The sequence below is a fragment of the Ursus americanus genome, chromosome 20 (genome assembly GCF_024610735.1).
Source record: "Ursus americanus isolate L20-20 chromosome 20, mUrsAme1.1.p, whole genome shotgun sequence".
Lineage (NCBI taxonomy): Eukaryota > Metazoa > Chordata > Mammalia > Carnivora > Ursidae > Ursus > Ursus americanus.
The window spans coordinates 49,788,534-49,812,142 of NC_142146.1; the positions used below are offsets into that span (position 1 = coordinate 49,788,534).

General features: G+C 39.6%; 1 pseudogene across 1 annotated transcript in view; it reads left to right on the forward strand.

The window, feature by feature from the left end:
* Window positions 1–3,384: 3,384 nt before the first annotated feature.
* Window positions 3,385–23,609, forward strand: part of LOC123801795 (vomeronasal type-2 receptor 1-like) — a 42,754-nt pseudogene continuing 22,529 nt past the window's right edge. The window contains exons 1-3 of the transcript XR_015727943.1: window positions 3,385–11,040; window positions 16,895–17,186; window positions 19,915–20,789. The product of XR_015727943.1 is annotated as a vomeronasal type-2 receptor 1-like (transcript). The remainder of the gene's footprint in view (window positions 11,041–16,894; window positions 17,187–19,914; window positions 20,790–23,609) is intronic.

Here is a 23,609-nt window from a genome sequence, read left to right on the forward strand (position 1 = left end):
GAGCCAAACCCCGCATCGGGCTCCCTGCTCAATGGGGAGTTTGCTTCTCCCTCTCCCATTGCCCCTCCCCCTAGCTTGTCTCTCACTCTCTCACTCACTCACTCTCTCTCTCAAATAAATAAATAAAATCTTAAAAGATACAGTATTAAATCATTTAAAATTTGCTTATACCTTTTTTAGATATATATTCTGGTTTGTTTTAATGTGCGTGTGTGTTATACACCCTACATTTTCACCTAAGATTTTTGCCAAGACTTTCGTCAAGATTTTTTTTTTTTAATAGAGAAGGAGAGCAGTGGCAGAGGGAGAGGGAGAGAGGAATCTTAAGCAGGCTCCACACCCAGCACAGAGCCTCCTGTGGGACTTGATCCCAGGACGCTGAGATCACTTCCTGAGCCAGAATCAGGAGTTGGACGCTCAGCCAGCTGAGCCACACAGGCGCAGCTCAAGATTTTTGTTGATTTGAATTATGCCCTTTCTCAGAAAGCCAGGATGCACTTTCCAAGGTCTTAATAAATAAATTCTACCCAGTGCAACATTGCCATCCAGGGTTAGTCAGGCATCCAGCAATGACCTTCTGCAAGGAGATCTGAAACACTGGACATAGAATTTTATTGTTATTGTAGGAAAAGAAAATGATGGCTATCCTTCATTGAGTGTTCCTTTTCTGCATAAGAAATTCAGTAATGTTTCTCTCATCTATGGAACATAAGAACTAGGATGATCAGTAGGGGAAGAAAGGGATAAAGAAAGGGGGGGTAATCAGAAGGGGGAATGAAACATGAGAGACTATGGACTATGAGAAACAAACTAAGGACTTCAGAGGGGAGGGGGGTGGGGGAATGGGATAGACCGGTGATGGGTAGTAAGGAGGGCACGTATTGCATGGTGCACTGGGTGTTATACGCAACTAATGAATCATTGAGACTTACATCGGAAACCGGGGATGTACTGTATGGTGACTAACATAATATAATAAAAAATCATTAAAAAAAAAAATTCAGTAATGTGAGTAAATGACTACCTTTGCAGCTAAGGTACAAAGAAACCCTCAGTCTCTAATGTTAGCTGGGTACTTTGTTGTGTGCCGGGGACTATGTTGAGTGCTACACCTGCCGTTTCACAGTCATGCTTAATGCTCACAACGAGCTTCGTATTGTCTCTATTTTTACATAGCAGGAAACTGAAGTGTAGAATAATTAAGTGACTTGCCCAAGGTCATGCCATTGGTAAGTGGTACAGGTGGGGTTCCAAATCCTGGAGACAGAGCCTCATAATTAACCACTGCTATGGTAAAGAAATGAATATTTTGAAATAATTCCTCATGTACTTGCCTTTTGGTCATTAAAAAAGGCCCATGAGGGCCAGATCATGAGGCTTTTTGTGTTAAGGAAGGGAAAAGATATCCACCTGGAGAAAAGAATCTCATAGGTTGAGTAATGTATTAGAGAATTGTCAAATCAATATGTTGTATACCTGGAACTAATCTAACATTGTATGTTAATTATACTTTGATAAAAACTTTTGATTAATGAGAAAAAAGGAAAAAGCTCGTTGGATAGGTAAGAAAGAAGCTATGACGTAGAATTCCTCCTGGAAGAGAAAGTTAAGTAGAAAGCCCTTCTGGTGTTACGGGAAGAAAAGAGTTGAGAAGGAGAGGAGAGCTGATAAGAGTTTCTTGGCTCCTCATGTCCTTAGGGTTGAACATGGGGTGGGTGTGGTTAAACATTTACACAGGTTTGGGGCTGTCAGAGGGTCCAGGCTGGGGAGACTATCAGCTGTTGAAGGAAGCCCTGAGTTTGTTACAGCACCTTGTTCAACACAGTGCCATTGTATGGGCTTAGTTTAGAAGTAATGTCAGGGAGAGGTGTTTCTATGGACAGCCCTAAAATAGTGTCCTTATTCCCCATGGCCTGTACCGTGGCCACTGGAGAGTCACGATTCCTTCCCAATATCCTTCCAACTCTACCTCAACGGCCATCAGCAGAAATGGAACCAGAGTAGGCTGGAGCAAGATGAGAACAGTGGTGGAAAAGAAAGTTATGTTTAGTACACATTTGAATCATTCTAAATTCTGATTCTGTGATGTCGTATTGATTTGTACAATAATTTTGGAAGTTACTTCTGGCAAGTTGAGCTGTAACTTCTTTTAAAAACAAACTGCCCAGCATGACGCCTTAGGCACTAGAAATTCCTTGAGCCTTGAGCAGATGTCAGTCAGCAGTTTCTGGCTACATTTTCCTCTTCAGTGGAAATCCCCAATGGAGTCAGGGACCAACGATGTTTCCTACTTTTTGTCTTTACAGACAGATGGGCAGTTGTTACATGTGTACTCCCATGGGCAGGTCGTCGGCTAGAAAATTCATCCAAGCCACTAAGGACCTTTGTGACCTTGAGAATATTGCTTCACCTTTCTGAGCTTTAGGTTCTTCATGTATAAAGTGGAACTAATAGTAAAATAGTATTTGCTGCATATAGCTTTTGTAAGGGTGGATGAGCAGTGAGATAATTTTTTTTTTTTTTGGTTAGACAAATATACTGTGGAATATAGCACTATTATTATTGTTGTTAATATTATTATCATTGCCATTACTGTTGTTACTTTGAACTAACAATTGGGGGACCTGATATGTATAATTAATCTAAGCACATGCAAAGCTATGTGTGAATGGGGTTTTATGAAACACTGCATCATCATTCTTTTATAATCCAAGCTGTATACCTTAACATGTTATTGCATATTGCTGAATTTTCTATTTCACTTAGTTTCGTTGATTCTCTCCACCTAAATGATCATTTCTAGGCAGGCACTCTGTCTTATGGCACATAAATAATAGAGGTTCTAAGATGATATGTGTAGTACTTCCAAAGGTTTAACAAATGTGAACTGGAAAAAAAAGTGTGAACTGGAGATCAGAAATACTCATTTTCAACCAATTTACAAGATAGAAAAATTCTTGAGAGCAATGCTGAACAAATAATACAGGAAAAGCTGGATGCATATAAATTAGAAATTAAGAAATCAAATCCATCAAGCTTTCAAAAATTCCAAATCCTTTTCCTTTACTTTCTCATTTCTTTCATTGCTTAAGTTTATTTTATTGCCTTTTCTCCCTTATTATAATAAAAACAATGCAGCCTTAGGCTCATTGCAATTAAAACAAATAAAAACAAAAAGATTAGCATGAGGAATGCTGATTATTCTGTATATTTTAATTACTTGATAGATAGCCTTCCAGATAATTTGTAATACATTTTTAAAAGGGATTAAGCCACACCTATTCTTCAGAAAATTATCAGAAGCTGTATAACCAATTCCATTCTGTGGACATTTAGGTTGTTTCCAACTAACCCTTTTATTGGATATCGAGGTTGTTTCCAACTTGTCCCCCCCCCCTTTTATTTTAAGATTTTATTTAGTTAGTTGAGGGAGGGAGAGAGCATGAATGGGCAGAGGAGCAGAGGGAGAGGGAGAAGCAGACTCCCCACTGAGCGCAGAGCCCAGCTGGGGCTGCACGTGGGGCTCAATCCCAGGACGCTGAGATCATGACCTGAGCCGAAGTTGGATGCTTAACTGACTGAGTCACCCAGGAGCCCCTCTAACTGTTGGATATTAGGTTATCTCCAACTCATTACTATTGTATTACTTACTGATACTGTAACATATTACTACACATTTAGTAGCTTAAAACAACACTAACTTATTCTCTTACGGTTCTGGACATCAGAAATAATCCGTTTCATTGGGCTAAAGTTGGGATGTCAGCAGGAGCAGTTCCTTCTGGAAGCTGTGAGCGGACAAGTAATTCCCTTGCCTTTTCCAGCTTGGTAGAGGCTGCCAGCATTCTAATCTCTGCTTTTGTCACATTGCCTTCTCTTTTGTATGGAATCTCCCCCTACTTTCCTGTTATGGGGACACTTGCGATTATATCATTGGGCCCACCTGGATGATGCAGGGTACTCTCCCCATCTCAAGGCCCTTAATCTCATCTGCAAAGGCTGTTTTGCCATATAATGTAACATAATCCTTGGTTCCAGGGATTTAAATATGCACATCTTGGCCATTATTCATCCAGCCAATAACAACCAGTATAAACAATGCGAGCAGGTAAAATAGTCCGGGTAAAAAAATCCTGAAAATGTTACAAAAAGTGATAACAATGTTTAAAGACATCTGAGCAGTTGTAAAACTGCCAACATTTCTAATACTGTCCCAAATAGGGGCCAGTGGTGTCCATTTTAACCAAGACATTTGAACCAGCTTGAGGTCTTGACCAGCCTGGTTTCCACAAATTCCTGTAAGTCCACTATGTAAGGACAAAGAGAAGTAAATAAGGGAGGCTGTGGGGGGTTGTGTGTCTCAGGATATGATTCTCAGAGGGAGTGAAAGTAAGTAGAGAGATGAAGGAAAACCAGTGGATCAGGGGAGGAGGCCTAAGGGAGAAATGTCCTGACACAGGGACTATGGTCCATATGTTAGTTAGTTAGGAAAGACCTGCAGATAAAAGAGAGTGTCCTGTGTTTCAGGAACTGACCGCGGGTTTACACGGCTGATAGTGTATTTTGAGTTGGCAGTGGGAGGGGCATGCTGCAAAAGAGGAAGCTGGTTGGCTACCTAGGAGCTGGATCAGGGTGGACCTCGGAAGGCCTGTTGTGTATAGATTTTATCTGAAGGCAATTGCAGAGCCCTTGAAAATGACCTGGGTCTTCTGCTGCGTGAACTTAATATTGCTAATATGACAACACTCCCCATACCGATCTATATTAGTCTCTCTCTCTCTCTCTCTCTCTCTCTCTCTCTCTCTCTCTCTGTAAGCTCTATGTCCAATGTCGGGCCTGAACTCATGACCTGGAAATCAAGAGTCATGTACTGTACCAACTGAGCCAGCCAGGCCCCCTTCCACATTGATCTCTAACTTTCACACAATCCCTGTCAAGATTCCTCCTTCTTTTTTTTTCCCCCTAAAAATTAATGAGCTGATGATCCTAAAATGAAATGGAAAGGGCCCAGAATTGTTAAAACAATCTTGAAAAAGAATAAAAAGTTTGGAGGACTTAATTTTCCTGATTTTAGAACTTACTTCAAAACTAGAGCAATGAAATAGCACAACAGTGGCTTCAGGATAGATACAGAGACCAATGGAATAAAAATCCTTGCATTTACAGTCAGTTGATTTTTGACAAGGGAGCCAAGGTAATTCAATGGGGAAATAATAATCTTTCCAATGAATGGTGTCGGGATAGTTGGTTATTTACAATTTAAAAAACAGTAGCATGAACTTAGACCTTACCTGATATCATCCATAAAAGTCAACCCCAAATGTATGGTAAACCTAAATTTAAGAGTTAAAATTTAAAAGTATCTAGAAAAAAAATATAGCTTTCTTTGAGTCATTCGCTAATTGGGACATACAAATCAAAACCATAATGAGATACCCCTTCATATCCACATTATACCACCCATAGTGGCCTTGATAAATGAAGACTAATAATAACAAATAGTGGCAAAAATGTGGAGATCCTAGGACTGTCATACATCGCTGGGGGAATGGTACAGTCACTTTAGAAAAGAGTTTGGCACTTTCTCAAAATGTTAAACATATAGTTACCCTATGACTCAGCAATTCCATGCGGGTATCCACCCAAGAGAACTGAAAGCATATGTCCACACCAAGCCTTGTACGAGAATGTTTCCAGCAGCATTGCTCATAACAGCCAAAGAGTGGAAAGAATCCAAATGTGCATCAACTGATGAATGGATAAATAAGGTGTGGCCTATCCATACAATGGAATGTTATGGGCAATAAAAGGGATGTAATAAAAAGGAGCAAAGTACTGATACATGCTGAAACATGGATGACCCTTGGAAACATCATGAGAAGTGAAAGAAGCCAGTAAGAATGATCACATATTGTATGATTCCATTTATGTAAATATCCGGAATAGGGAAAGCTTTGGCAGCAGAAAAGTAGATTAGTGATTGTCTAGGTTTGAGGGTAGAGGTGACAGAGAGTGGGGAATGATTACTAACGGGTATGGGCTTCTTTTTGGGCTGATGAAAGTGTTCTAAAATTAGATCGTGGTGATGGTTGCACAAGTCTGCAAATATGCTAAAAACTTGAAGTGCACACTCTAGGTGAATTTTATGGTATGTAAACTACCTCTCAGTGAAGATGTATACATTTTTAAAGACTGTACTGGGGGTTGACATAGTCAATTTCCATCAGTGTGGGGATGGAAATAGAAGGGGCCCAAGATTGGATGCAGGCAGGCAGGTTAAATTTTTCAGGCATGAGTTAAAGCTGGTCAGGTTGTTTTAATTTCAAATTTTATTAAAAATAGATGCTTATTCTCTAGAAGTCTGTGATGATAACAGTTTCCCTGTTCTAGTCCACTGCTGACCATCGTCTCAGTCTTTGTTGCAGCCGCAGCACGCTATAGCTCTGTCACAGGTGATGCAGCCGAGGAGAAAGGATGCTTTAGCTTTCATATGGTCAGAGTTTGCCGCTTAGCGCGCCAGCTGATTTAGAGACAGGGGATTAATCAGGCTGTCAAACTGTTCCCCCGAAAGCAGAAGAGATGGTAAGCTGTGGCTCTCTCAGTTCCACGAGGGGGCTGGCTGAAATTTTCATGCGTGCAGTGTCTGAGCATCTTTCCCCCTGACTGTAATTGAGGGCTTTCTCTATTTAGATGTACGGGAGGCTCTCCCTAACAATTGTTAGTATTGACATGTTTTAAAAAAAAACCACCAAAGGCAGCTTGTTAATGTATCCCAAGGCCACTCATTCATAATTTGCACTTCACATAATAATATTCTTATGAATATGGATTTATTTTTAGTCTCCCTTTCTTCTCATGATGAAGATACAGGCAAGCCATAATGTCATAATGTCACAAAATTCAATACAAGTAGCAATTCTTTAACTGTTGGAGACCTACATTAAAAAAAACTAGTATATATTTTGTAAAGGCAAAATAGCAATTTAAACATATATAGGTAGGTGTTGTGTTCATTTCTTGACTGTTTAGAAGGACAGCTCTGCATGAGAAATGGGAAAATAAGGTAGATGAATGTATCTATTCATCTGAAGGTATGGCATAGGTATTACCTGATTCTAAATGATTCTAAAACTAAGGGATTGACATAGAGGAATATAAAAGTCAAATAACATCTGACAAGCTGTCTGACTGAGTGACGGTGGGCCAGCTGTGAGTTCCCTGATCGCTCTAATGCTTGGGTTTTCCAGAAGCACCAGAAGTGTTGTCTGCAGTTGACTTGGATTTGGAGCTTTCCCTCTAAATCATAGAACAGCCTTTAAATACTGTTTTAGCCTTTGTTAATAAGGTGGTTCTCATAACCTTTAGAGGCTCAGGTGTTTTCCTTTGCTTGAAGCCAGAGACAAGTCTGGACAGAATAAGTTATTGCTCCTGGAAGGGAGCCTGACCTTCACCGGGACCCTTGGAGAACAGCTAGGATCAAACAGATTTGGGGGAGATGGTGAAAACATACAGACTCAGATATAGGAGTCTGGGTGCAGACACATGAGACTAAATAAATATTCATGGCCATTTGCACTAACATTCATCTGGTGTCTTTTGCCTTGACCGAGAGTACCTGAAATCAGTCCTATGGAAATGGCAATTAGGTTCAAAGTATTATTGAAAGAACAGTTTCATCTGAATAGTTAACAAAACGACTTGCTACTACTTGTTCTGACAGCATATGGTTAAGCTGTCATCGAATATGAGCCTTGGAAAGGCTTACCCGGAACTTGAACACCACTGACTCCTTAGGACCCATGGCCTCTGAAAAAGCCCGTTTCGTCCAAAGCCCCCTGTTTGGGGGTGAGGGGCTGGCAGTGATGAAGAGAGGGCCGGATAGTGAAGAAGCCGGATCTAGGACCCAACCGTAGGGGCTCGGTCTGTGTCCTGTCTCTCTACACATGGGTTTTGTTATCTGCATGTTAGCATATACTCGCTGTGTGGACTCACATCTCTTCACTTATAAAATGAACACAAGTAAACCAGTCACGTAGGATGTTATAAGGGAAAAATGAGGTGTTGAGCATCCATCACTGCCTTTAATAAAAAGCCTCTGCACAAGAACCCTGGTATTGTTTTCCTGTTCTTTGCCTCATCTTTCATGAATTCTGCATTTGCAGAATGTAGTCATTGTGGCCCTGGTAAAATATACTGTCATCCTGGGAATTACAAAAACACTGGATACCAGATGCTGCTGCACAAATCAGAAACCTCATCAACATTGAATCTTGTTCCTGACCTAGAGGAAGAATAACGTATGTGGAAACAATCCGCAAAATGTAAAATGCTATAAAAATGCTAGTTTTTGTTATTCGTGTAACAATCTATTTTAATGATTTTTTTTTTTTTTTTTGGTGGTCCCTAGCACAGCTCTTGCCCAGAGGATTAAGACAGATCAGCTTTGGTGATAAACATATCTTTGTGCAAGTGTAGCCCTTGGCAACAAGAGGGGTAATTGTTTAGAAACAAGTGCCTTCTGGTAAAAAAGAGAGCAAACAAGAGTGAAGAATAGTTCCAAATAGTTCTGAGAAAGGCCAGCCTTTCCAGCTCAAGAGAGGTATTCTCAGGCTGTTGGTGAGGAGTGGTCTGTCGCCCAGAGGACTAATTGGTTTGGATGAAGCCAGACTGTAAAGCATATCAGGAAAGAGAGTCCTCTGGAAATCTCTCTTTTTCCTTAAATCTTTCAGGATCGTTTTGAAAGTCCGAGGGTAGAACCTATGGACCATCCACAATTTAGAAAACTCAGACTAGTCAGACGTTCAACAGATGGAAGTGCCGCTCACCCAAAGGCCAGGGGTATGCTCACTTGGGAAGCCTCGTTGGCCGTGGGAGACTGAACTATGGGAGGTGGTAGTAATGGGGGAGACTCTCTTTTGGGATTCCCCAGGGTCAGGAAGAGATTACAGTTAACCAACAAATGTGTGCAGTGGGTCGAGGTGAAGGAAATAACTTCTGTGTGGAAGTTGGTGGGACACAGGCGACTGACAGTGCTAATGATAGGACAGTGATGTGTGTGTGTGTGTGTCGGTGCTGGTAGGGGAGTTGAATGTGCGTGTATGGAGGAGTTGTAAAAAAGAAGGTTTTTTTTTTTTTCGTAGTCTCATTTTTTTCTGTTTATAAAAGAAATACAAGAATATTGTAGAACATATGGGAAAATATAGAAAAGAATAAAGAAGAAAATTAAAATCACCCACAGTCTACCACCAAAAAGTAATTAAAAGTATTGTTATGGGTATTGACTCAGACTGGAAATGAACATGGAAATATGACTATTGGTTTGTTAAAATAGTGGGAATAGGGATTTTTTTCCCTTTTTTAAAAATTTTAGTTTGAAGTAGTTTTTTTCAAGTGCTTTTAATAGAAATGGTGAAAGAGAACTATAACATATTGGTAAATTTTATAAATTTAGAACACAACTGTATATGCTGCTTTGTTCTGTTATCTTCACTTTAAGCCTATTGTGAGCTTTGCCCTTGTGAGTAAATATTTTTCTAAAATATGATTTAAATAGCTCTTTGTATTTCATCATATGAATAGATTATAACTGAACTTAGAAATTCTCTAATGTGTACATTTAGTTCCATCTTTATTATTATAAATAAAACCATACTTAACATTCATATACATAATGTAGGTGTGGCTCTCTATGGCTTCCTTGAGATAACTATTTCAAAGTAGAATCCCATGATCAAAGGGTATACACATTTTTCGTGCTCCCGATACATATTATTGGATTGTTCTCTGAAAACAGTCTATAAATTTATACTCCAAGGGGAGACGTTTGAGAAGCATCAAAGAGGGACCTGGAGAAAGAGATTGGGAGACATCTCCGAGAGGAGCCTAGCAAAAGGGCAGGAGAGGGGATTCTCAGGAAAGAACCCAGAAATTCTCAGGCATTTGTGCCAGAAGAAGAAAGAAGGGGAAGAGAAAGTTGGGGAAGAGGAAGAGGAAGAGGAAAGAGAAGGAGAAGAAGCAGAAGGAGGAGGAGGAGGAGATTATTTCTAACAGTATTTTCGATTCACCGGTGAGCAAAGTCAGCAAAGTGAGCTGAGGGAGCACTTCATCTTGAAGAGGAAGTTAAAGAAAATGATGTATGTGAAAAATGTTCCTTGAACTCTTATGGGCTTTACATAATTATTCTAGGGTAGCTTATAATGATTCTAGTCACTGAGGAGGACCTGAAGCACAGAAGTTAGGTGACTTTCCCACCATCACACTAATGCAAGTGGCAGAATGCAGATTCAAAGTGATGTCTTCCAAATCCCCCATGGTTTTCCACTTGACTTTTTCTATACCCTGAAGTAAAGAGGTTGACCTGATGTCATCTTTTTTTAAATACTTTGTGATGAAGCAGAATGCCCGTCCTTACCTTTGGGGCAGGAGCGGCTCCCACAAGGGCGGCTGACATGAGAATGAATAAGGCTGACGTATAATAAAAAAGAAAGGGACAATTTCTACAAAATGAAATGACTCTTTTAAACTCAGAACCCACTATTTTGTCATTTATATATTATTGCAAAGCATAAAAAAGATTTTTATGAGGCTCTTTTCAAAAGGATTACTCAGCTTCTAGTCCAGATTCATATATTGCTGGTGAGTGCGAGGCCCTGTGATTGATTGAGGCATGACAATTATGTAGCAAGTAGTGGCAAGCCGACTCCACTGGGAGGTAGCATGCACACACTCACTGTAACACTCTATCAGCGTGCCTTGATAACACTTTTAACACTGGTTGTTTCTTCTGAACTCGCCTTATTAAGATGGCCTGCAGAAAGAAATGCTTGGTTCTAGGACTTGCTTTTTTATGGGCTGAATTTGGCGTTGAAGGCAAAGAAGAGAAAGAAGAACACAACTGTCATGTGCTGGGCAAGTTTGATCTGAGTGGGTATGTAGATGCCCAAAATCACTCACTTGTTATTGGAGGACTGTTTCCGATTCACTATAGGACCGTCCCAGCAAATGAGTCGTTCTGGAGCCAGTATCTGCAAAATGCGAAGGGTAAGCTGCTCTTGTCTTCTTTTCCCATCAAGCGCGAGTGGTGGGGATGAAGGAGTATGGGGTGTGGGTGTCAGAGTCTGGAACTGGAGCCATGACTCTGACACTATTTATTTGATGTAGGAAAGGTACTTCCTGTTTCTGGGCCCTAGTTTCTTTAAGGTGGACACTCTAGGATTGCTTAGAAGTGAGAAAAGCTTGGTCTCATGTGGGTCCTTTCCCATTTCTGTGCCTCACAAAGAAAAAAGACTGGTTTTGTGCAGTGCCCTTCAGAGGGTGGTCTGTGGACCAGCAGCATCAGCAGCACCTAAAAGTGTGTTACAAATGTGGACTCTTAGGCTGCACCCCACATCTGCCGAATCAGAATCAGCCTTTTGACGAGACCCCCTGGTGATTACGTGCACATGAAAGTTTGAGAAGCACCAACACAGAATTATGCAGTGTTGCAGCTTTATTGTGAATTGTTATCACACTAAGCTCTCCTCAAGTGAAGATACGCATTGTGGGGATGCCCATTTATTTCTGAGCTGATATTCAAAGTAAGATTCCTTCCCCTGGAAGGTTTCTGCCCTCCTCTCCTCATGCCACAATTGTCACATGAGGACATGGGATCCACGACTGATAATCTGAATTTACTAACAGCACATTTTAAGAAAGGTAAACAAGGCTTAGATTTGCATGTGCGTGCATGGTTCTGTGCGTGCACGTGCACACACACACACACACACACACACACACACACACACACACAACTTTAGCTATGAAAAGAATGCCAGAAATTAAAACAAAAGAAAATAACTATCCACTACTTTACTACCATAGCAAAGCAACTCTTTTCCCTATATTCTTTCTCAGTCCTGTATATAAATGCAACTATAATTTTTGCATAGTTGTGAACACAATATGGACACAATTTTATATTGGGCATTTTACATTGTATAGTAAGCATTTCTATGATACTGCATGGTAATTATGATTATAAATGCATGCTGTAAAAATTTTAGCAACTTCTTTTTTTTAAAGCTTTTTTTTAAAAGATTTATTCATTTATATGAGAGAGTGAGAGAGAGAGAGCACAGAGAGGGAGAGGGAGAAACTGACTCCCTGCTGAGCAGAGAGCCGTATGTGGGGCTTGATACCAGGACCCCAAGATTCCAGGACCCCAAGATCATGGCCTGAGCCAAAGGCAGGTGCTTAACTTACTGAGCCACCCAGTGCTCCTTAGCAACTTCTTGTACAATTAAATCTTTACTGATCACAACTCTTTTCCTTTGATCTTATTTCATGCTACATATTTGAAATGTCATTAGAGGGATGGATAAATAGTAATGTTGTTGGCAAAAGGAAAGGCTGGCAATCAATCTCACTTACCTCTTTCCTGGGCCTCTTAATTCTTTTCCATTCTTACAGGAAAGCAAAGGAAAGAGGGATGAGAAGGGCTTTTGCTCACAGCTACATTGTTCTAGAGTCAGTTCATTGTTTATCACAGAATTTACACATTCAGTCTCTAAAATATAGAATGAAAACTGGAGTTTGTCATAGTACACTTACATTTTGTAAATACACCTAATTTGTTCCTCACCTTTCAACAGAATTTCTGAAAGTTATCTTCCTAGCAAAGCTAACTGGAAAAAAAGCCATTAGATAAGTTTTTAATAAAAAATCCTCCCCTTTCATTAAAAGAAATGATTTGGCATGTCCACTGTTGTTGAAATCCTGGCATTCTTTTCATAGCTAGTGTGTGTGTGTGCACGTGCGTATGTGTGAGAAGTAAGTATGTCTCATTTAAAAAATTATTCACTATGTCAGGGATATTTTGATTTTCCTACCTAGTCCACCTGTTCTTATTTAATTTTCGGAGTAATCTGATAATTAGTTTACACAGTCTGTCCATCGATTTTAATTGTAATCAGTGGGAGAGATAAGGTGTGTGTTTATTCCGTCTTAACTTTAATACGAATGCTGAGGAGTCTTTGAAAGGATTCCTTCAGCATCTTCTGAATGATGTTGTGTGTGAAGCTTGTTTCATGGAGTCCAGGGCATCTAAAAAGCTAGTTCCTTGTCCTCAATGTGGCTCAGGAATGCAGGACATCATGGTGGGTGTTCTGCTTGTCTCTGAGCCTTGTTTGCCTGAAACCCAAATTAGTCCAGCACCTTAGTCCATCTTGAATATATCTATATATTTTGGATAGTAACATTCCATTTTAAAAATTGATATATGGTCTTCAAAATTGTAACTCATTTTCACCCATCCTGTCGCAATTCTCCTCCTATCTCCATCCGCAATTGCTCTCCAAGACCCTCAGTACTCCTCCCTGTGATGCAACTTTCCCTCCTGTTGGAGCATCTCTTTGGAACTGGCCTAGCCTAGGATGTGCTCAGGAGCCAAACTGGTTCTAATCTGGTAGTAATTTAATTTTGGCGTCATTAACCTAGCTAGATTTGATCTAGAAATTCAAGTTGGGTTTGGAGAAGTCTTGTTCTCCAACGTTAACAAGATACTAGTTTTGCTTGGCCATCAACTAAATTGTGCAGAAGAGGAAGACTTTTCTATTATTCTGAAAATAATAATAGAAGAGAAAGGCAGTGAAATAGAAGGAGAAGGAGAGTATTTTAATTCTTGTTTCGGTTGATCTAAATGAAGTTAGGATTTAGAGAAATTTTCTGGGGAAGAAAAGGTATACGTTGTATAACAGTACTGTGACTATCATAATGGAAATCAGGGAATGAAAGAAAAATTGTCCCGAATCCCACCTTTCCAGTAATTATCCTGTGCTCATTAAAAAAAACTTCCCTGTTGCGGACTCCTGGGTGGTGCAGTACACTGAACGTTGGACTCTTGGTTTCCGCTCAGGTCGTGATCTCAGAGTCATGAGATTGAGTCCTGCCTGAGGGCTCTGCGCTAAGACTCTCACTGCCTCTCCTTCTGTCCTTCCCTACCGCTAAAATAAATAAATAAATCTTTAAAACAATATAAATAAATAAAAATAAAAATTTTCCTGTTGATACTTATCCAAATGTTCATATAATTTATATGTAGTTTTAATTATAGTATAGAAATAACATTGCATATGACTTGTTTCACTTCATATTATATGCATGCTGCTGTATAATCTCTCTAATTATAGTCTTTTAATGATGGAAAATGTTCCCATCAAGTCGATATACCATAATTTATTATCACTGAGCATGTAAGTTCTTGCCAGTTTTTCGATATTGTAGTTAATTCTGTAATGAACAGTTTGGGGGTATACAGAGCTTTTTCCTTTGGGAAGAACAGTTTGTTCAAATAAATTCTCAGGGGTAGAATTTTTTATTCAAAGCAGGTGAACGTTTTTCTCACTCTTGAAAAGTATTGCTATATTACCTTAAAAAAGATACTGCTATATTTATTTCAAAACCATGTATGCCGATTATATTGACCCCCGAGTAAATTTGGAAACCAGCTATCTTAGGATGATGAAGCCCTTCATGTTTTGGCAGCTTCTGGTTCTCTAGTCTTCATTTCCCTGTGCCACACTCACTCCCCTTTTATCCTCCCAAAGTACTGATCTGTCCATTCCTGGAATGCTTCACGTTCTCTTTTTGAGAACATGCCTTCGCACATACTGTCCCCTTTGTCTGCAGCTTTCATCCCTGTTTTTATGTCATCTTTTAAGCCTCAGCTTGGCTGTTCTGTCCTCCAGGGTGTGGTCCATCCTTTCTATCTCATGGCCCGTACATTCATCCCTATCACTGTTTTTATGATTTGGTGCACTGCTTGGCTATTTTTCTGTTTCTTGACCTGTACATGCAGTGCCTATCTTGTTCTGCGTTGTACTTATGATGTCTAGCATTAGTAGAACCCGGTAACTATCTATTAAATAAAAAACAAAGCTAAACTAAACTAAAACAAAACAAAACAAAACAAAACAAAACAATTAAAGAAACATGGAGGAGAAATCTAATCTGCCAGCAGGGCTATTTGCTATTAGACATTTAATGAAAAATATTTATTGAGTAGAAGATATAGAGTTAGATATTATAACTGCAGAAGATAGATAGTAAGACAAAAATTTTTGAGGTCCTTTTATTTTTATTTTTTAATTTAAAAAATTATTTTAAAGTAGGCTCCACATCCAGCAGGGAGCCCAATGTGTGGCTTGAACTCATGACCCTGAAATCAAGACCTGAGCTGAGCTCAAGAGTTAGATGCTTAACTGACTGAGCCACCCAGGTGGCCCCCTTGCTTTTTTTTTTTATAATAATTTTTTATTATGTTATGTTAATCACCATACAGTATATCCTTAGTTTTTGATGTAATGTTCCATGATTCATTATTTGCGTATAACACCCCGTGCACCATGCAATATGTGCCCTCCTTAATACCCATCACCAGCCTATCTCAATCCCCCACCCCCCGAAGCCCTCAGTTTGTTTCCCAGAGTCCACAGTCTCTTGTGATTCATTCCCCCTTCTGTTTAACCCCCATTCATTCTTCCCTTCCTTCTCCTACCGATCTTCCTATTTTTTATGTTCCATAAATGCGTGAAACCATTGATAATTGTCTTTCTCTGCTTGACTTATTTCACTTAGCATTGTCTCCTCCAGTCCCATTCATGTTGCTGCAAATGTTGGGTAATCGTTCTTTCTGATGGCTGAGTAATATCCCATTGTATATATGGACCACATCTTCTTAATCCAGTCATCTGTTGAAGGGCATCTCGGCTCCTTCCACAATTTAGCTATTGTGGACAATGCTGTTATGAACATTGGGGTGCATATGGCCCTTCTCTTCACTACGTCTGTATCTTTGGGGTAAATACCCAGTAGTGCAATGGCTGGATCATAGGGTAGCTCAATTTTTAACTTTTTAAGGGACCTCCTTGCTTTTAAATAAAGTTTAGTTAAAACTCCGAAGAATGAGAGTTGGGAGTAGAGTGGTTATTTTTCAATGGAGAAAACATTGCAAAAAAAAATGTGGTGATGGATTTTAAGAGAAATATTTTCCCTTTAATGGCCAGGGGATGGAAAGGGGGCGGCATCTTAACCATGGTTTTATGAGAATGGTAGGAAGGAGACATTTTTCAATTTTAAAAAATCTCTCAACATGGATTGCTGGAGGGCGGGTGGGTAGGGGGATGAGGTAACTGAGTGGTGGGTATTAAGGAGGGCACTTGATGTAATGAGTGCTGGGTGTTATAAGAAACTGATGAATCACTAAATTCTACCTCTGAAACTAATAATACACTATATGTTAACTAAATTGAATTTAAATTAAAAAATTTTTAAAAATCTCTCAACATTAACAAATCATGGCAGGAAAAGTGATTAAATTGGAGTCATGGTATATATAGTATATAGAAATTTTGTGTTTTGTTTTGATGTACTTGATTGTATTTTCATATATTTACATAATTTTTATTATAATGTCCAGAAGAAAAAAAGAGAAACCTATAGGAAAGTAAGGGGGAAAGGAGAGTTATATGGCGTCAAGGACTTCCAATGAATGGAAGAAAATGTATCGAGGGGTTATTTAGTACCCTGTGTAGTAGAAAGGAGTGAAATTATAAAGATATTTCTGTGAAAAGACATAATCAGCAGTTTGGGGAGATTATATCATATGAAAGATATTTAGGGCAAGAAAATGTGCAAAAAGTTGCTTCCCCTCCCAAACCCATCAACAATGAGTATGATGCATACATGAACCCTTGAAGTTTGGAATATCTTTTATGAAATATGAACATGCTCACGCCAGTGAGGTGTCTGCTGATATTCTCGCAAAATGCTCTCGGCACCACCCCCAGCTAACAGTTGCTCTCCCCCGCCCCAATGATCCACCCCCTGATAAAGCCTCATGAATCTGTTTCTTTTTCAGATTTAACTCTTGGGGTTTCTGCTGGATGAAAACCATGATCCGCACCATCAAGGAGATTAACAAGAGGAAGGACATTTTGCCCAATCTCACTTCAGGCTATCAGATTTTTGATACCTGTTTCACCATCTCCAAATCTGTGGACGCAGCTCTGGTATTCCTTACAGGGCAGGAAGCAAACAAGCCCAGTTTTAGAAAGAGTACTGGAGCATTTCTGGCAGGAATTGTTGGAGCAGGGGGATCGTCCTCATCAGTTGCTGTATCAGGAATTCTCGGGTTATATTATTTACCACAGGTAATACTCAGGTATCTCAGAATACTGTGCTGGGTGCTGGTTTGTAAAGAAACACAAGCTATGTTTGGGTTCAATGCAGGAGATAGTCAGGTGCTCAGGTAAGGCTGAGATAAGATGCAGAGACAAACAGGGATGATGGTGAGCTGCTGCCTCTACTTCCTCTGTTCAGTCTAGGCTCAGCAAGTGTGACCTGATGCCTCCCTGGAGGTGACGTCAGCGTCTTGTTTAAGAGAGAGAGCAGGGGTGAGCTGGGACAGGAAGGAGCGGGGGGGGGGGGGGAAGAATCTCAGGCGGACTCCATGCTGAGCCCTGAGCCCTGCGAGGAGCTCAATTTCAGGACCCTGAGATCATGACCTGAGCTGAAACCAAGAGTGGGAGGCTTAATTGACTGAGCCCCCCAGGCCCTCACTTCAGGCTCTTCGACATCCCTTAAGAACCTGCTTAAATTTTTGCCTTGAGGTTGTGAGTTACTGATTTGTAAGTTAGCTCCTCACCAGGCACTATAGCACTGGGTGAGGCACAGAGTAGGTGAGAGAAAAATACTGGCTGGTTGGTTGGCTGGTTGGGTGGTTGGTTGGTTGGTGCTAGGTGGGATAAGGAATCCATTTTGTTTCTTGCCTATATTAAAGCTTATTATTCATAACTCTTTTTGTACCATACACCAACACACTGAAATGAGCATGTGAATTTCACAAGATAGCTAGAATTTTGGATGCTAACATTACAGAATTTTTGTTTTTTACTTAAAATATATATATTTTTTACTTTAAGTTTTTACTTTAATTCCAGTTAGTTAACATACAGTGTTATATTAGGTCCAGGTATACGATATAGTGATTTAACAGTTCCATACATTGCCCTGTGCTCATCACAAGTGCACGGCTTAATCCCCATCATCTATTTCACCCATCCTTCCACCCACTTCCCCTCTGGTGACCATCAGATTATTTTAAATTCAGAAATTTGTGACATGTTTCAACCTAAGAACAGATGATATTAAGAAGAATGGATTATTAAGAAAATATAAGTAAAAGTCTATAATTATTTCTAAGGATGGGTCATTAAAGGATAGGATTTATTAACGTGAATGATGATTAAGCTTATTTGTGTTACTAAAGTAATAGGACAATTTGAAGTGATGGTAAAAAGTAGCCTTTACATCGTATTTCTATTATAAAGCTGCAAATACAAATGTATGAGGAACAGGAAAATACTGAGAAACTGAACCAAGAGGAGGGGTTGGGTGACCCAGTTGACATCTTAGGTGTGGGCTTCCTGCAGCTCAGTCGAATGGTTGCCATGAGCTCTATCTTCCACCAAAAACTAACTGTGGTCCAGACACTGGCTAGAAAACTCTAGATTGATTTTCTCATTTAAATCCTTGCAAAGAAGGAAAAGGAGTCTTCTATGTGATACTTTCACATTGGTTGTTTCACCTAATATACTGATTATATTAAATTGTTATATGTTATAACATATATTATATAATGTGTATTACTCATTATAGTATACTGAGTATACAATAGGTGTACTTAATGTACGTAAGATGTAGATGTCATTACCCTGATTTTCTCATGGGGAAACAGGTTCAGAGGGTTTAAGTATCTTGTCCACAGTCTTACACTAATTATGGAGCCAGAACTAAAAATCAGGCATCTCTGCTTCCTAAATGAGATTCTTTCCTACATATGACCTCCATGATGCAAAGAAAAATGTAAACTTTAGCCAGGGGACTAAGAATAGGACAAGTGGTAGAGAAAAGAGAAAATAAGAATATTTTGTCACGTATAAAGGAATTGACAGTCATTGGGCTATGGAATTATAATATAGGAGGCCCTATTAATGGTGACATATTAATAACAAGGGAGGGGTTGGGAGAGAATGTAGCATATGTTCCTCATTGTAGAGCCAGGGAGGCTGGGGTAAGGCACAGCAGAAATGCATGTAAGACTATCAAGAATTCACGGTACCAATGGAAATACACACTAGAGTCACCGGCAGAATGAAAAAAAAAAAGTACCTTTTCATTTATTTAGATAAGCACCTATAAAATGAGGGCTTCTAGAACTTTGTTGGAGAACGTGGCTAGACCTGCGGGTGCAGTAGAGCTTCCTACCACCTTCTTCCAGTGAGTCACCGGACCTAAACACTCAGCAGTCCTGGTGGAGAGAAACAAGGAAAGAGAAGAGAAAGAGGGATAGGAGTGGTGGTGGAAAGACACACATACACACACAAAGAAAGGGTCAAGGGAAGGAGGGAGGGAGAGAGAACAGGAGGGAACTGGCCTGCCAAGTAGACTGTCAGTCCTCTTGCTCCATCGTGCATGTGAATGAGAAGCTAGAGCTGAGAAAGCACCTGGATGGCTTGACTCTACACCTAGTCTCATGTGAACATAGGTGGAAGGTCAGATGACCTCCTTATCCGTGCTGTGACCCCAGCTGTGAAAACTGCTGCATTGAATGTCATCACCTTAATCATTAGCTCCTCAGACTCCCCTGGAGTGGGGTGGGAAAAGGGTGTAAAGGGAGGTCAAAGTGTTCCCTTTGTTCCCCAAAGTCCCCACCCACGGGCTAGGGAGCAGACTGTAAGTCCTTTTGTGGAAGGATGTGAGAATGAAGGGAGAACAACTGTTAAGTCACCTCCCTCCCCAATAAAAATATTCAGAGATTGTGTAATATGTGATTTGGCTATTGCTTCCTAATAACTGCACGAATATTTTCCATTGTAGGTGGGTTATGCCTCTACCTGCTTAATTCTAAGTGACAAACTTCAGTTTCTATCTTATGTTCGCACAGTAGCCAGTGATAAGATCCTGTTGGATGCCATGGTACAACTCATCCAACATTTTGGTTGGACCTGGATAGGCATCATAGCAGCTGGTGATGATTAGGGAAAATATGGAGTAAAAACTCTTAGGGAAAGAATGGAGAGTGCCAACCTCTGTATTGCATTCTCTGAAATCATTCCCAAAGTCTATTCCTACGAGAAATGCAGAAAGCTGTTGATGCCATAAAGAACTCCACTGCCAGACTCGTGCTTTATGCATCTGATATTGACCTCAATCCTTTTGCATTGGAAATGTTTCACCATAACATAACGGACAGAACGTGGATAGCGAGTGAAGCCTGGATTACCTCAGCCCTCATCACAAAGCCTGAATATTTCCCATATTTTGGTGGAAGCATTGGATTTGCAATACCAAGAACTGATAGACCAGGATTAAAAGAATTTCTTTATGACGTACATCCTAGCAAGGATCCAAACGATGTCCTGACTGCTGAATTCTGGCAAACTGCCTTTAACTGTACTTGGCTTAATAGCACTGTTCCCTCCAGCATTGACCACAGAGTGAATGTGACGGGTAAAGACGACAGATTCATGCCATGTCTGATAAATTCTGTACTGGAGAGTAGAAGTTGGAAGATCTTAAAAATACGTATCTGGATGTGTCTTCTGGGTGTGTCTAAGAACCACAAACAATGTCAAACAAGCTGTGTATTCAATGGCTTATGCCTTGGATGGTCTAAGTAGATGCGAAGAAGGACATGGGCCATACATTCCAGGGAACACCTGTGCATATATACCTGACTTTAGCCTTGGAAGGTAGGTTGTTGGTTTGTTTTACTTCATGATATAATTTGACATTAAAAGAATTCATACTAATAAAAACTTTGACTTGCTTTTCTATTTATTTATTTGTTTATTTATTATTTTATGTTAGTCACCATATGGTGCATCATTAGTTCTTGAGGTAGTGTTCCTTAATTCCTTGTTTGCGTATAATACCCAGTGCTCCATTCAATATACGCCCTCCTTAATACCCATCACTGGGCTAGCCCATCCCCCCACCCCCTCCCCTCTGAAGCCCTCAGATTGTTTCCCGAGTTCATAGTCTCTCATGGTTCGTTTCCCCCTCTGTTTCTCTCCCCCTTCATTTTTCCCTTTCTTCTCCTAATGATCTCCCTGTTATTCCTTATGTTCCACAAATAAGTGAAAACATACGATAATTGTCTTTCTCTACTTGACTTGTTTCACTTAGCATAATCTCCTCCAGTTCCATCCATGTTGATGCAAATGTTGGGTAATCATCCTTTATGATAGCTGAGTAATATTCCATTGAATGTGTATGTATGTATGTGTGTGTGTTTGTGTGTGAATATGTGTGTGTGCATATATATATATGTATGTATATATATACATACATATATATATATATATATTTGCTTGTGTGACCTGAATGAGCATTTTTAAGTTCCCATTTGTTAACAGAATTCTTATTAGGTTTATTGTGAATGAAAGAAAACCCCCCCAAAACAATACCTTATGCAGAATAGGTTTTTTTCCTTCACGTAAGTGAAGTTCAGAGATTATAGCATTCTAGGACTGAAAGATGGCTTAGGGATCCTGATTCCTTCTACCTTGTTTCACTGTTCTCAAGATGTGAGTTTATCTCATAATCTCAAATGGCTACTTAGACTTCAGCCATCATGTCTGTACTGTAACCAGCAGGAAGGAGAAAGGGCAAAGATGTGTACATCCCTCCATTTCTGGATATTTCCTGATAGAATTCTCCTTACATCCCATTAGCCAGAATTTAGTTGCATGGTCACATCTAGCTGTGAGGGAAACTTCAGCCTCTATGCAGTGCGGGAGGGGCCGCGCAAAGGCATGAAGGCCAGAAGGAGAAGACTAAGGGGGGTCATCTTGGAAATATGGCTCTCCGACCTCCAAATCCATGACAGGATTCAGGGTACTTGACACATACCCCATGTGAGATCATTCAGCAGCCCGAATGATCTCAGCAGGATGCACCCCTAACCACAGTGCTCCTTTGCTTACATCATTCAGTACCTCCCCTCTTATCCATAGAAGGTAAAGCATGCCATCTGTGGTCTGGCACCGTGTCTTTGATTTTGTCATTCCTTCCATGACTCTCAGTGCTTTATTCTCCAGCAACACCAAATTGCTTGTCCCTCCCAACAGAGTGCTCAGGAGTCAGAACCACACAGCTTTATTTTTATTTTTATTTTCAAATTGACCCCACCACGCATTTAGTTTTGTGTCTATTTAGTCTCCTCCTGTCTATGGTAGTTCTCTGTTCTACCCTTGTTTTTTATAACTTTGATATTTTTTTAATAAACTGGCCAGTTATTTTTAAATGTTTTGGGTTTTTCTAATTTTTTTTCTCATGATTACATTGAGATTATGCATTTTTAGCAAGAATACCATAGAAGTGATATATTCTTTTTATGTCTTGTATCAGGAGGTACATGATGTCATTATGAATGATTATTATGGACATTAACGTTCATCACTTAGTGATGTCACCATCCTTTCACTGAAAAGTATCTATGTTTCCCTTTGTAATTAACAATTATGGGGACAATATTTTGAGGATCTGAAAATAACACTTCTCATCATGGTTTTGCCACAAATTTTAGCATCCACTGATGATGATTCTTGTCTGAAACAACTATTACTGTGTTGTTTAAAAAATGGTGATTTTCTATTTCCCTCACTCCATCTACATTTACTAACTGGAATTCTTCTCTCCCCCTCTGATTTAATTATAACAATATGGACTCAAGCATATTTATTTCTATTCGAACAGAATAATCCACAACCATCATTATTTATTCCATTGCTCAAAATTTCCCAGATTTGACTGTTGGGAGCCACTTTGAGCTGGTTTTTGTTTCCTTTGACACATCTTTATCATTTGTGAGCACTTCCTTATTTTCTGGAACCCTAAGATGTTCTGGATGCATCTTATACTTCCTCTGCTTCATGTCAGTAGTGAGCCATTTCTCCAAAAGAGTCCTATTTCCATTTACTGGAAAATGGAATTTGTAAATCAAGATTTGAGTGCAAGGTGTATTCCTTGGTACTGGAGAAGTTGTGGTAAATTCAGAATGAGAAATTAAGTTATATTTTAACGGTCATAGGGCAGTTTCTTCATTTTAAAAGAAATCCTTTGGGTACTTTTTTGAAAAAAAAAAAAGATCCTATATGGGAAATAACAATCCTCTAATTCATTATTTGAATATTTCAATATTATAATTTAATTTGCTCAAAGAGCAACAAATATGTATTATAATTACAGATAAGAGACTTCAGTGAGGTTCAAGAGACCACATAGTGTCATGGTGAATGTTGGTGGGATAGCCCATGACAGGATTCATGCTACCTGATGCATACCCCGTATGGTATCTGTAAGTTAAAACTGAAAAGCAGGACCTCACACAAGAGAGTTTTGCAGACTCATTTAGTACGCTTCATTAAAAATAAAATGCTTCATAAATGTACTGAAGTAAAATTTTTCATTTATTTAAAATTAAAATGACCGTGTACTCCATACTCAATTCTTCCCAGGTTATCCCATTAGCAGATTTGATCAGAATATGTATATTTGTAAAGTTCTTT